This window comes from Cupressus sempervirens, chromosome 5, assembly GCF_028749045.1.
Source record: "Cupressus sempervirens isolate cs-2001-9-10 chromosome 5, ASM2874904v1, whole genome shotgun sequence".
NCBI lineage: Eukaryota > Viridiplantae > Streptophyta > Pinopsida > Cupressales > Cupressaceae > Cupressus > Cupressus sempervirens.
The window spans coordinates 624,129,011-624,141,609 of record NC_143122.1 but is presented as its reverse complement, the minus strand read 5'-3'; positions in this window follow the sequence as shown (position 1 = coordinate 624,141,609).

Here is a 12,599-nt window from a genome sequence, read left to right as displayed (position 1 = left end):
ATAAGTTGAGTAATTGGGAGATGGTATTGGCACAAGCTGAATTTGCATATAATAATTCTGTGAATAGGAGTACAGGGAAGACACCTTTTGAGATTGTTACTAGAATGCATCCTAGAGGTGCATCAGATTTGAGAGATGTTGCTGGTAAAGAAAAGAAAAGCACTACAGGAGAAGAATTTGCTGATTTTATGGAGTCCTTGCATAAGGAAGTGAAGTTAAGGTTGGAACAAAGCAATCAAAAGTATAAAGAGAATGCTGATCAATCTAGAAGACACCATAATTTTCAAGTTGGTGATGAGGTGATGGTTCATCTAAAGAAAGGAAGATTCCTAATTGGAACATATAGCAAGCTGAAGATGAAGAAATTTGGACATTGTAAGATCCTGAAGAAGTTTGACAATGGTAATGCTTATGAAGTTGAGTTACCTGATGACATGGATATATCTCTTATATTTAATATTGCTGATTTGTATAAGTATTAGGAGTCAGAGGATGAAGTTGTTATACCAGATGATTATCCTAACAAATAGATTGAGGAAGTTGAATCGATATTGGATCAGAGAGTTGGAAAGAGTACAAGAGAAAAAGATTACTATGAATATTTGGTGAAGTGGAAGAACAAACCTATTGGAGATGCTTCATGGATTTCTCAATTTGAGTTGGATTCAGCTCAGGTTGGGACATCTCAATGATTCACGAGAATCATTTCTTTCAACCCCAATTGTTTGATGCAGGAGCATCCTGGGTTGCCTTGTTATCCTGCTCATTTTGTTTGCCTAGCAATTCCTTCATGTGCCTAGCAGTTCTTCATGTGCCGAGTTACTTAGTGTATGCCGAGTGTTTCTTCATGTGTCGAGTTACCCAGTGTATGCCGAGTGATTCTTCAGGTGCCGAGTTACTCAATGTATGCTGAGTGTTTCTTCATGTGCCGAGTTACCCAATGTATGTTGAGTGATTCTTTAGGTGCCGAGTTACTCAGTGTATGCCGAGTGTTTCTTCATGTGCCAAGTTACTCAGTGCATGCCGAGTGTTTCTTCATGTGCCGAGTTACCCAGTGTATGTCGAGTGCCAATTTTTGGAAAGCTTTCTTTTGCCGAGTAATCTGTGTTTGGTTCCTATTTAGGCCAACTTTTCTCGCATTTAATTTTGGTATAAGTAGTTATATTTGTTGAGAGCCGACTTGTGGCTTCTCTATGTTCTAGAATGTTCTGTAAGCCATTTTGGCAAGTATATATAGAGTATTTAGGCTTAGATTTAGGCAAGTTTTTGAGAGAGGAATTTTTGGGAGAAGCTTTTGAAAAGAAGATCAGAGAGCAGAACTGAAAGTATGAATTTGCAGTTGGATCTTTGAATGTGAATGTATTTGTAATTGGCCGTAACCCAGAAGGCCTCACAGCTGGGCATGTATGAAGATATTTTGATGAATCAATAAAAGTTATTTACTCTGCTTCCTCCTTTGGTTGTTGTTCTTTGTGTTCATTTTCATTGTGTTAACTCTTGTAGGGTGGTTTGGATAGCTGGGTGAGCCTTTGGCCCTAGTTATTCGTCCTTTTGCCTATGTCAATCAACCACTTATTGTCCTCCCAATTAGAATCACTATCTTGCTCCCTATAGGATTTTTAAAAGAAATTACTCGCCCAACTACCAATATCTCCCATTTTGTTAGCTTTTGGTTCTGGTCATCCACCACAAAGTCAATCCTGTTTCTCCTTCTATGATTAGAGGTTGACCTATGGAAGAGCACCATATTCTTATCCTCTAGCTTCAACCAAAGGACTCTCAACCTTTGTTTCTAGTTGATTTCCTCCCTGTCTCGGGTATCCTTCCACAGTCCCCTACATTTTCACTCTTCTAATGTCATATCACTTGAGGCCAACCTGTCTCCTATTACCTTTTGGAGGTTCTTTAGTTTCCCTTCAACCTCCTTTTTTATTTTAAAGATATCTCCAAAGGTCTTCTTACTCCAGGGGTGAACATTCCTTCTGAAATTATCTAGTTTAGTAGTAATCCTAAACATAGTTGTACCCTTAATCTTTATATTCCACCACTCCACACATTTTTAAATTTTGGATGGGACCACCACATTATTTCATAACTAAAAGGCCTTGGGCCCCCCAACTCCATCTTCTTCTAGTTGAAAAGGATTGGAGTGTGTTTCGAGATAGTCTTAGGAAGACTTGTGAGAGTAGAAGTCAACACCTTCCAACTAGCTAGGACAAGAAGTCTATCCAATTTGACTTGAATAAGGTCCTCCCCTTTCCTATTATTCCACCGTGTTAGCTTGACTCCTTCAAATCCGAATCCATCAAGTCATTTTTATTTATAAACTCTGACAAGTCATTCATACTATCTATAAAATTAGTCGCACCCCCAAACTTCTCTGAGTGGTACAAGGGAGTATTGAAGTCAACCATACAAAAGTAGTTCCTGGTTTGCTTTAGGAAGTCCATTAACTCCTCCTAGAACTAACATCTACCATGTCTCAAATTTGGAGCATAAACATTAATGATATTCTAGACCTCTTATTCCACCTTATGCTTTGTAATGAGGTAGCACTTAGAAATGTGAATGAATCTACCTTTAACAACACTAGGGTTCCAAAATGTGGTCACCCCTCCTGAAGCACCCTTCGCTTCACTATAACAAAAACTGGCCCTTGACCAAATGTAACCAACAATCTTATGAAGATTTTCCAAGGATATTTTAATTTCTTGAATCAGTAGGATATCTACCTTAGTATTAAATAGTTGTTGTTTAAGCACAAACTGCTTTGAGGGCTATTTAAGCCCCCATATTCCAGGAGAGGACAATCATTTCCTACCTTTGGTCATAGCCTTCAAGGTTGGTTGCCTACTAATAGCCACCTCCCTTGCCATCTGCTTCGTCCTCCTATTTTGCTTCATCGCCTTCCCCACATCAAGTTTTGCCACCTTCCCCACATCCGATCTCTTTGAAACTCATGTTTGTCTTCTCTTGTGTCTGTCATATCCCTTTGTCCATGCCTAGGGGGAGGTAGAAGATAAGGTTGAGGCTCTAGCCATTCTTGCTAATGAGAACTCAAGGGGGATCCAACACCAGAACCTCACTAAGCATTTGGGCCACCTCTTTATCCACCATATCCATCCCATTATCTTCCTTGATCTCCTTAAATACCTCCTCTGGTTCAACATCGACTTCCCCTTTCTCCACAATCTCTAGGGGGTTCTTAGAAGATCTTCAATGCCTTGTAGGAAGGGAAAGAAGTCCACCCACCTGCCTCAACAATCTCTCCTTCCTCCACCTTACTAGTATATCCTTTCACTTCGAGGGCCTTCACCTGCAGCTTCAAGTTAGAGGATGCCTCCTCCAACGACCCATCCCCTTTAGTGCTTCCCAACATATAACCCACCTAATCATTAGCAATCACTATGACCTCTGAGTGAGCAGAGTTCACCATTACCATCCCAAGAGCCCTCTATTCTTCCTTATCATTAGGTGGGTCCACCTCTTCTATCTCTTGCATTTTCTCTCTATATTTCTCAAGGGTCTTCCCTTTTTTACAATCCATAATCACATGTCCAAACATAAAGAAATTCTAGTAGAAAAGTCTTACATTTTCATATATTATAGGCTAGAGCTTCTTACTCCACTTGGAACTTAACATAATGGACTCAAGGAGAGTCAATGCAATCGCTACATTCAAACAAAATCTGGAAAACACCAGTTTGGACTTTTGTAAGGTGACGAAATCAACAACAATATAATGACCAAAGAAACTCCCAATCAATTTGAGGATCCTTTCATCCCAAAACTCCAAGGGAAGGCTCGATAGCCTAATCCACATAGGGGTTAGTCAGTTCAACTCCTTCGCCAGATCCAAGCCAAGATGCCATTTTACCCCAATGAGACCATGTTTTCCATAATACCATGACCCAAACAACACCATGACCATATCTTTAGTAGTTGTAAAGTTGAAGCAGAAGAGTCCACTAAGCATTGCCGAGACAACTACATTCCCCTTCACCTTCCACTTCTGGTTCACCCACTTCCAAACCATCTCAATCGATGTGCAAAAAGCCATAAAATCTCCCACTGGGCACAACCTAAGGCTTGCTAAAACACTATCAACCAAACTATTTGAGAAAATGATCTCTAGACCCTCTTCCCCTCAAAGAAATTTGGAGGCTTCTTGAAGGTTTTGTGTTGGTTTCTCCATAAGGAGCACGTCCTTCAAACCAGAGACCATGAGGGATAGGCTTGCCACAACTTTCCCTTGATGATCCCCAGAGAGCAGGCTTGACACAATTGGGTTAGCCCCACACATAAAAGTATCAGGATCCACTTCCACATGGGCCCTTCTAATCGAGGTTAAAACCATTTGTAGGTCAGGTCAAATCGTAGGGACTTGACCCACTAGAGGGGGGGCATCTCGACTCATACCAATTCAAAAACAAAATGAGTGGGAAAGTTGCAAAGTAGGAAAGTTGCAGAGCCAATAATTTTTAGGTGCTTATATTTTACAATAGCTAATTTAGCAAACATTTAATGTAATTTTAAACAAATTGACTATTCAACTAACCAATCATAATAAATAATTCTATTTTATTAGATATAAACATGATAAATAATGTTAAATGATTATTTTCAATAATTAAAAAATCTATTTTCCATATTTAGCATTGGTTAAAGCAAGCACCAAAGTGGTTTTTGTAAAAAAATTAAAAATTTTGAACATTAAGATAATAATATTTTCAAAGCATCACTCATAGATTTGAACATTTGTAAATATTATCTTTCTTATATACTGCATTACTAGTAAGCAATCATGTTCATATATCGATCTTCTAGTCTTCACAACAAGGAGAAACAACTATACTTTAAAACCTTGTAAAAGTAACATTGAGTCGATATGAAAGCATATTTTTGCTTGGGATTGTCCCAATATATGATGTCATTATCTCATAAAGAAGTAGTTTGTTGTGTTGAATGAATAATTAGAACATATTATTCTTCCTTTCAAATCCAACACATTAAGCTTTGAACAATGATAAATGTAGTCTACAATTTTTATAGAAATCGAGATAAAAACTCAAAAATTTTGATGACCAAATTTTAAATACATTTAATATGTGAAAATCTATGATTTTTATATTCTCCAATTAAATACAATATTTTATTTTCCTAAATTGTTGATTAAATTTTACTGCTCAACAATATTTGTATTACTAAGAGGGTTAATCAATTGATTAGTACCATACACATACATATATTCTTCTATGCTACATGGTTTTAAATTTGAGCACCATATATTTAGTGGAATGGGATGATGTCTTTCTAAGATACGCTTATTACATCAATTCGGCCATGTCGTCCTATTTGTTGTGAGTTTTCTAAAGATTAGGTATGACTTTATAAATATAAACTTTCTTGCTTTCTTCTTAAAAATTTATTTTGGAACATTTTTCCTAAGTAACTCTTAATCCTAGACTAAATTAGAAACAGAGATGTAAATTTTTAATAAGAACATGACAAAAGTTGAGTGCTAAAAAATGGGAATCTAAGGTCAAAATTAATGTCACAGATTTTAACCTCGAGAGTTCTTCACCATAAGCTACCTCTTCGTAACAGATTAAAAATATTGTAATCCATCTCGTAACATGTCCTTTCTGTCATCAAATCTAAGGCCACATTTATTTTTCAGACTATTATTTCCCCAAAACTAGAAGGAACACAATTCTTAATATTTCTCTTGCTATATTTTGTCATCCATTGATCTAGAAAGAGAGAATTGTAGGTGTTGATCTTCATAGTAATGTTGTGACTAATTCTATAAGATAACTCTTGATATTTAATATTTGGGAGAGAAGAAGTGTATCAATATGCTCTTTTGAATTAGTTCACCAATAGATTGAAAATTAAAGGTTGTACTCTGATAGCTTCCATTAAATTGTTTATTTGTACTTTGAGTTGGAAGTTATAAATAAAGAGATGACATGTTCACTCTAGGAAATTTCATAAGCTAACCAAGTTCTGTCTATTGAATTGTTGGAGGAAACTTTTGATACTGCGAAGTCTTCTTACTTGCTCACTTATGACTTGTAAATATTTTTTTGAGAGTCTTAAATTTCAAATCTTGGTAGCCATTTGTTATCCCTCCATTCTTGTACATTTTTTTTTGATATTATCCAATTAAACAAAAAATTGTGTACCCTATGTTTAGGTAGGCCTACACTCAACTGGAGTTAAAAATGCTCATAAGGACTAATAGTACGAATATCAATTTAAAAAATAACTTCTATTTTATAGTTATATTATTTTTTATATATTTAAAAAATATATTATCTTAATTTTATTAGATACTAAAGATTTTATTTACATTTTGATTTTTTTAAATCTTTCTTTTATTAGAAAGTTCTTTATCTATTATATACTTATAAATAATATTTCATTAATAATACGACTTCTTCTCTTCCATCCTAATATATAAGATTATTTTAGCTTAATATTATAATGATTGTTATAGTTTACAAGAATTGAAAAATTAAACCTTAGATTTTATAAACAAAATGTAAAGCAAAGAGCTATTGGCTCTAAAATGTGTGAATCTTATTATTTTGTGCAGAACTTTACCCAAGTTTCTATATCATAATTATATTATAATAAACCAAGTCAATAATTGTTAAAATGTCTTATTGTTATGAAATTGACATAGAAGGATAGTAGGAAAATAATGTCCATATAAATTCCCCCTTTGACGTGTACTACACCAACCAGGTTTGCTCCATGTCAAGCAATGATTTATCTTTTTGTTATTGTTTTTAGTGTCCACTCTTTGTATGCTTACGAGCTAGTTATCTTTTATTATGCCTTTAAAACTCTTTATCTCTTATCTACAACCATAGATCCATACAACACACCCTTTCTTATTAGTTTTTCTTTTGTCCTTTATTTTATAAGAAAATTATTTTCTTCATGTTGGTTGTAGATATCTTTGTTTTGTTAAATAAATTAGAAATGCCATTTTTTTGGCTCAAATTTTGTGTTGTACATGTTTGGAGCATTGAATGATAGATATGTTTTGTTTCAATCAAAACAAAGATTTATTTTCTTTGTGTATGTAATATCGCTAATGTGACATCCTCTTACAAGGGAAAACCATTTTTTCTACTAATGCTTCAGCCTATGCATCCAATAATCAATATTATTGACTATTTTCTAAAGATGCGTAAGCCCAACCTACATACTATCTTGGAGTATTGAATGATAGATATAATTTTGTTTTGTTTTATTTTAGTCAAAACAAAGATTTATTATACTTTGTGTATGTAATATCACTAATGTGATATCCTCTTACAAGGGAAACCCAATTTTTCCTCCAATGCTTTTGCCTATGCATCCAATAATCAATATGATTGACTATTTTCTAAAGATGTGTAAACTCAATCTCCATACTATCTTATATATTTTGCCTATTTATATTATTGAATTCAAAGGTTGAAGAAATGTCTATCATATCCCTATTTTAAGATAACATTTTCATAATATTTAGATAATACAATGTTATTAAATATAATAATGATAACAAAGTCCTATTAAAACTAATACTAAAATATAAAAATAGGAAAAAATAATTATATAATCTATATTATCATTGAAATAATATCTAGTATGATATTTTAAATAATTAAAAAATAATAACATTTCAGTGAGTAAATAAAGAAATAAAATTAAATACAAGAGAAAATATTGTAGAATGTATGTTAACTTTCTAAATAGAATTTAATAAAAATAAACAAAAAGCAATAATAAGTAAGGAAATAAATAATATAAAATAGAATAATATAAATTAACTAAATCTAATATTAAAAAAAAACAAATCTTTTTTGCTCTGCTCTGCTTTTTCGAAAAATGCTGAATTTCCAAAAACCAGTGAAGATTCGCGGGAAGAAATCTCTGCAAAAACAATGGAAAAAAAGTGTATTTGGTCAGGGGAAGCAATGACAAGGATCGCACCATGTCGAGGACAGAAAATGGCTTCAAAGAACACCCCAAAACAACCATGCCGAACAATTCAAAATCAAAACAAGAAATAGGTTTGAAGCCCTAAATAAATACGATGATGAGCCTCCCAAACAAACAGATTACAAAGGGAAGCAGACCACTCAATGCATAGATTCATGGCCGATAACATCCTCCAAAAACTTAGAGGTACATTATTCCAACAATCGACACTTGTTTTTCATGATTGAATATCTGGACAACCAATTACAGATCTTTAATTTAACAAAATACACTCACATGGAGACTGCTACTAAACCTTTTAGCCAACAATATCCGGCAGCGCCCCAGATGGAGAGGAGATCCACCAAACCCGATTCGCCTTCAACCTACATCCCCCCATACCAGCGAATTTATAACCAAAAAGCGGTATCGAACCCTAAAGCGCTCGCTAGATCGTGCAAAAACTTGGAAGATTTGACAAGGATATCAATAAAAGAAATTGATAATACGTGGGATATATGTCTTAAGGGAGGAGTATTCACAATTTGGAACGGCCCACAACATGATCTACCTCTCTTATTTGACTGGCTGGAGGAAATTTGGGAGGAGCAGGTAAGTATATCACGTTTTTCGGATAAGGTGCTATATGTTCAATGTATAGATGAAGCTGTAAAAAAGGAATTTATTTTAGTTTCTAAATGCTTTTTTAATGGTTATTGTGTTAAATTCATAGAATGGTCTCAGAATTTCAGTGAAGCAAAGATAGATTGTAAGATGCCTTCATGGTTTATTCTGCCCTCTCTTCCTCCAGAATTATGTCAAGAGGATATTATTAAATCCATAGGATCTGTAGTTGGAGAGGTGGAGGGTATTGACGCATCCTTTTATTGTTGCAACAATGTCAAGATACTTATTAATGTTAAGTTTAATCACCCTGCTGAATTCAAAAAGGAATTCATTACTAGTAAGGCTAAGTATGATATCCTATTTAAGATATATAAAGGGAAATTAGTTGATATTTTAAAATTTGATGAAGCATATAAGATAATGCCCAAGATACTTCCCCTGACCTCGGATGTTAGAAGCAATTTCCCCTGGCTAAGAATCATGAAGAATGAAAGACTTCATGAACAAATCTCGCCTACAAAGCAGCAGAAGGAAGGGAGGGAATTCAAAGATTCAAAAGAGCGGTCCCCAGAGAGAAGAAGGCTTAAATCAGTCATAGTACTTAAGCCTATGGAACAAACAGAGAAGGAGGTTAACGATATATTCATAAAAAGACAGAATAGAAAAAAGAGAAAGGAAATGGATAAGAAGAAAAGGGATGTAGGCAAAACTAAGAATGGCAAAGATGGAAAATCAGAAATGCAAAATAATTTTGGAATTATGGAGGACATTGGTTCAGACAGAAATGGGACTCTTATCAGAGATATCACAAAAAAGGGAACAACGCAAGAAGTCACTTCATATTCAACACAACCAGATCTTATAGATGGTTACAAAATGAGGAATTATTCAGAGGATACACAAGCACAGGAGAAGATGTCAGGATCTGAAGGAATAGAAAAAGATTACTGCTATTTGACATCAGAACAAAGAGGGGCAGCAAACCAAAGCAAGGAATCCTCAAGTCAAAAAGGGGAAGTTAATCTCACAGATAAGGAACTCAGTGATACTCAAGTCAAAGCCTTTGAAACAACTGAAAAAGTTGACATAAGCGTAGTAGAAAATGATCTTCTTTTTTCTTCATCACCAACAAATAGTTTTAAAGTAGACACAATGCGGTATGATAATCAGTTTGCCCTACAACAAACAACGAATAGGAATATCGAGGTAGAACCATCAACTCCTGGCAATGAAAGATCCGAAGGAACCTCCAAATTTTGGAAAATGCTTAGTATTTTGTCCACTTCACCCTTTACCCCAAAGGAAAGCAAGATAGAGTTGCAGAGGAAGGACATAAACTCAGATAGCCTACTTATGAAAGAGATTTAGGACTTCTTAAATAAGGACTCAAATTCCCCTCCAGAAGCAAAAGTGCTAGAGAATGTTTATAAGAAGCTCGAGCAGTTATCCAAAGAACTAGTTCAGATCTTTAATTATGACAATATTGACAATAGTACTGTACACCAGAAAGAGGAACTTATACAAAAAACCATCAAACTGGGGGGGGAAAGATTATACAGCAGATGATCTTCGAAGAGACTTACTACAATTACAGATGGAGGACAGTTTTAAGGAACAAGATAAGTAAAGTGGGAATAAATCAAAAATTACTAAAGGGAAGTATAGAACATCAAAAGGAAATGGGGAGGAGTAGAAGTTGGAGGCAAATATTAGAACCGAGATTTGTAGAGAATTAGAACAAGAGGAGTTCCAAGCAATAGGAGACACTGTAACTTCATCAGTGCAAAATGTGGATGATAATTTGCAAGAATTGGGTTTATGTATGAATCAGGCAGGACTGAGTTCCCCTATTTTTGGCAAGATGAAAGGAAAAAGAGGAAGGGAAACTCTAAAGGAATTGTGAGAGACTGAAGGACTAAGTAGGGAACAGAAGAAAATTGATGAACTTCTAAATGTGGGGAAGGGGAAGTGCCTTCCCAGGGCATCATGAGGATCACAACATGGAACACTAGGGGTCTAAATGCCCCTAGTAAAAAAAGACTAATTAAACAATACCTAAAAAATTTTAATTCTGAAATAATTTTAATTCAAGAAACTAAATTAAACAAGTCAGAAGGTTCCAAATTAAATAGAAACTTAGGTTTTTGGGAGTCAGTATTTGTTGAGGCTTTGGGTGCTTTAGGTGGACTAGGAATTATATGGAACCCAAAAAAAATTGAATTGAAATATTTAGTTAGTGGCTTTAATTGGATGTGTGTCAGCATACAAAGTTTAAAATCTGATATAAAATTTATCTTAATTAATGTATATGGACCTACCTGTCCAATAAATAAAAAAGAGGTATGGGACGAAATAGGTAAGGTATTGAATAATCACCAAAATAGCCATGTCTTAATGGGTGGTGATTTCAATACCATTATCAATCTGAATGAAAAAGTAGGAGGAATACAACATCTTACATCTTCCTCATTGGAATTTAAATCATGGATAGATAAACATAGTTTAGTAGAAATTCCATTAAGTAATGGTACATTTACTTGGAATAATAGAAGGAAGGACCATGATTTCATAGCAGAAAAACTAGATAGGTTTTTTATAGTTGGCAGAATTACGGATTTTAATAAAAATCTCATATCATCCATTCTGCCATTTGCAGGTTCAGATCATTTTTTAGTATGTATGGAAATATCGGAACCATCTAAACCACCCAAAAACCCTTTCAAGTGTGAAAAAATGTGGTTTCAAGATCCAAAATTTATTGAACAAATAAGGATTTGGTGGGCACAAGCTAACTTTGAGGGTTCCAAAATGTTCATCTTTGTTTCTAAGCTCAAAATGTTAAAAGAAAATATTTTAAGATGGAATATAGAACATTTTAATAATATCTTCAAAGAAAAATTGGAGATAGAAGGAAAATTAAAAAATTTAAATCAGGAAATCATCAGATCTGGTATGGATTATGAGAAGTACCATTTAGAAAAAGAACTTTTAACAAGACAAGAAGACATACTATCAAAAGAGGAAACCTTTTGGAGACAAAAATCTAGGGAAAAATGGTTGAACGAGGGAGAACGTAACACAATTTTTTTCATAACTCAACCATTTGCAATAGAGCTCGATCTAGAATCACTAGTATCACTAACAACTCAGGTCTGTAAACAAAAAATCCTCAAGAGATAGCAGACGCATTAGTTTCCCATTTTAAAAAACTACTTAACAATTATGAAGGATCAAAGAGGATAGCCCAGTCCACCATGCTCAAACTCATTCCGAAACTCATAACCCCGGAAGATAATAAAAATCTCAATCGCCCAATCACCCTTGAAGAAGTTTGACTTGCAGTCTTTAATACGAACCCTGACAAATCACTAGGGCCTGACGATTTTTAGGCCTTCTTCTTTCAGAAATGTTGGGATATCTTAGGAATAGATCTATGGAAGGCCATTAAAGCCTCATGAAATGGTGGATCATTGTTGGTAGAAATTAATTTTTCTTTCATTAAACTAATTCCTAAGAAGGAAGGGCCCAAACATCCCGGGGACTTTTGCCCTATAGCTCTATGCAATACAATTTACAAATTTTTCTCAAAAATTATGGCTACCAGATTCAAGGAATACTTGCCAAAACTAATCTTGGAAGAACAAACAGGCTTTGTACCAGGGAGATCTATCTTGGATGGCATTCTTATTATTTAGGAAACTATTCACTCAACAACAAGAGATAAAGAACCATGTATGCTAATGAAACTAGATATACAGAAGGCATACAATATGGTTGACTGGCGCTTCCTCTGCAAAGTTTTAGAAGCATTTGACTTCTCTCATTAGTGGATCAACCTAATCTTTAAATTTATCTCTACGCCTAAAATTTCTATTCTCATCAATGGAACACCGAAAGGCTTTTTCGAGATATCCAGGGGTATTAGACAAGGAGACCCAATCTCACCTTCCCTCTTTATCATTATGGCTAAAGCTTTTGGAAGGGCTATTTCA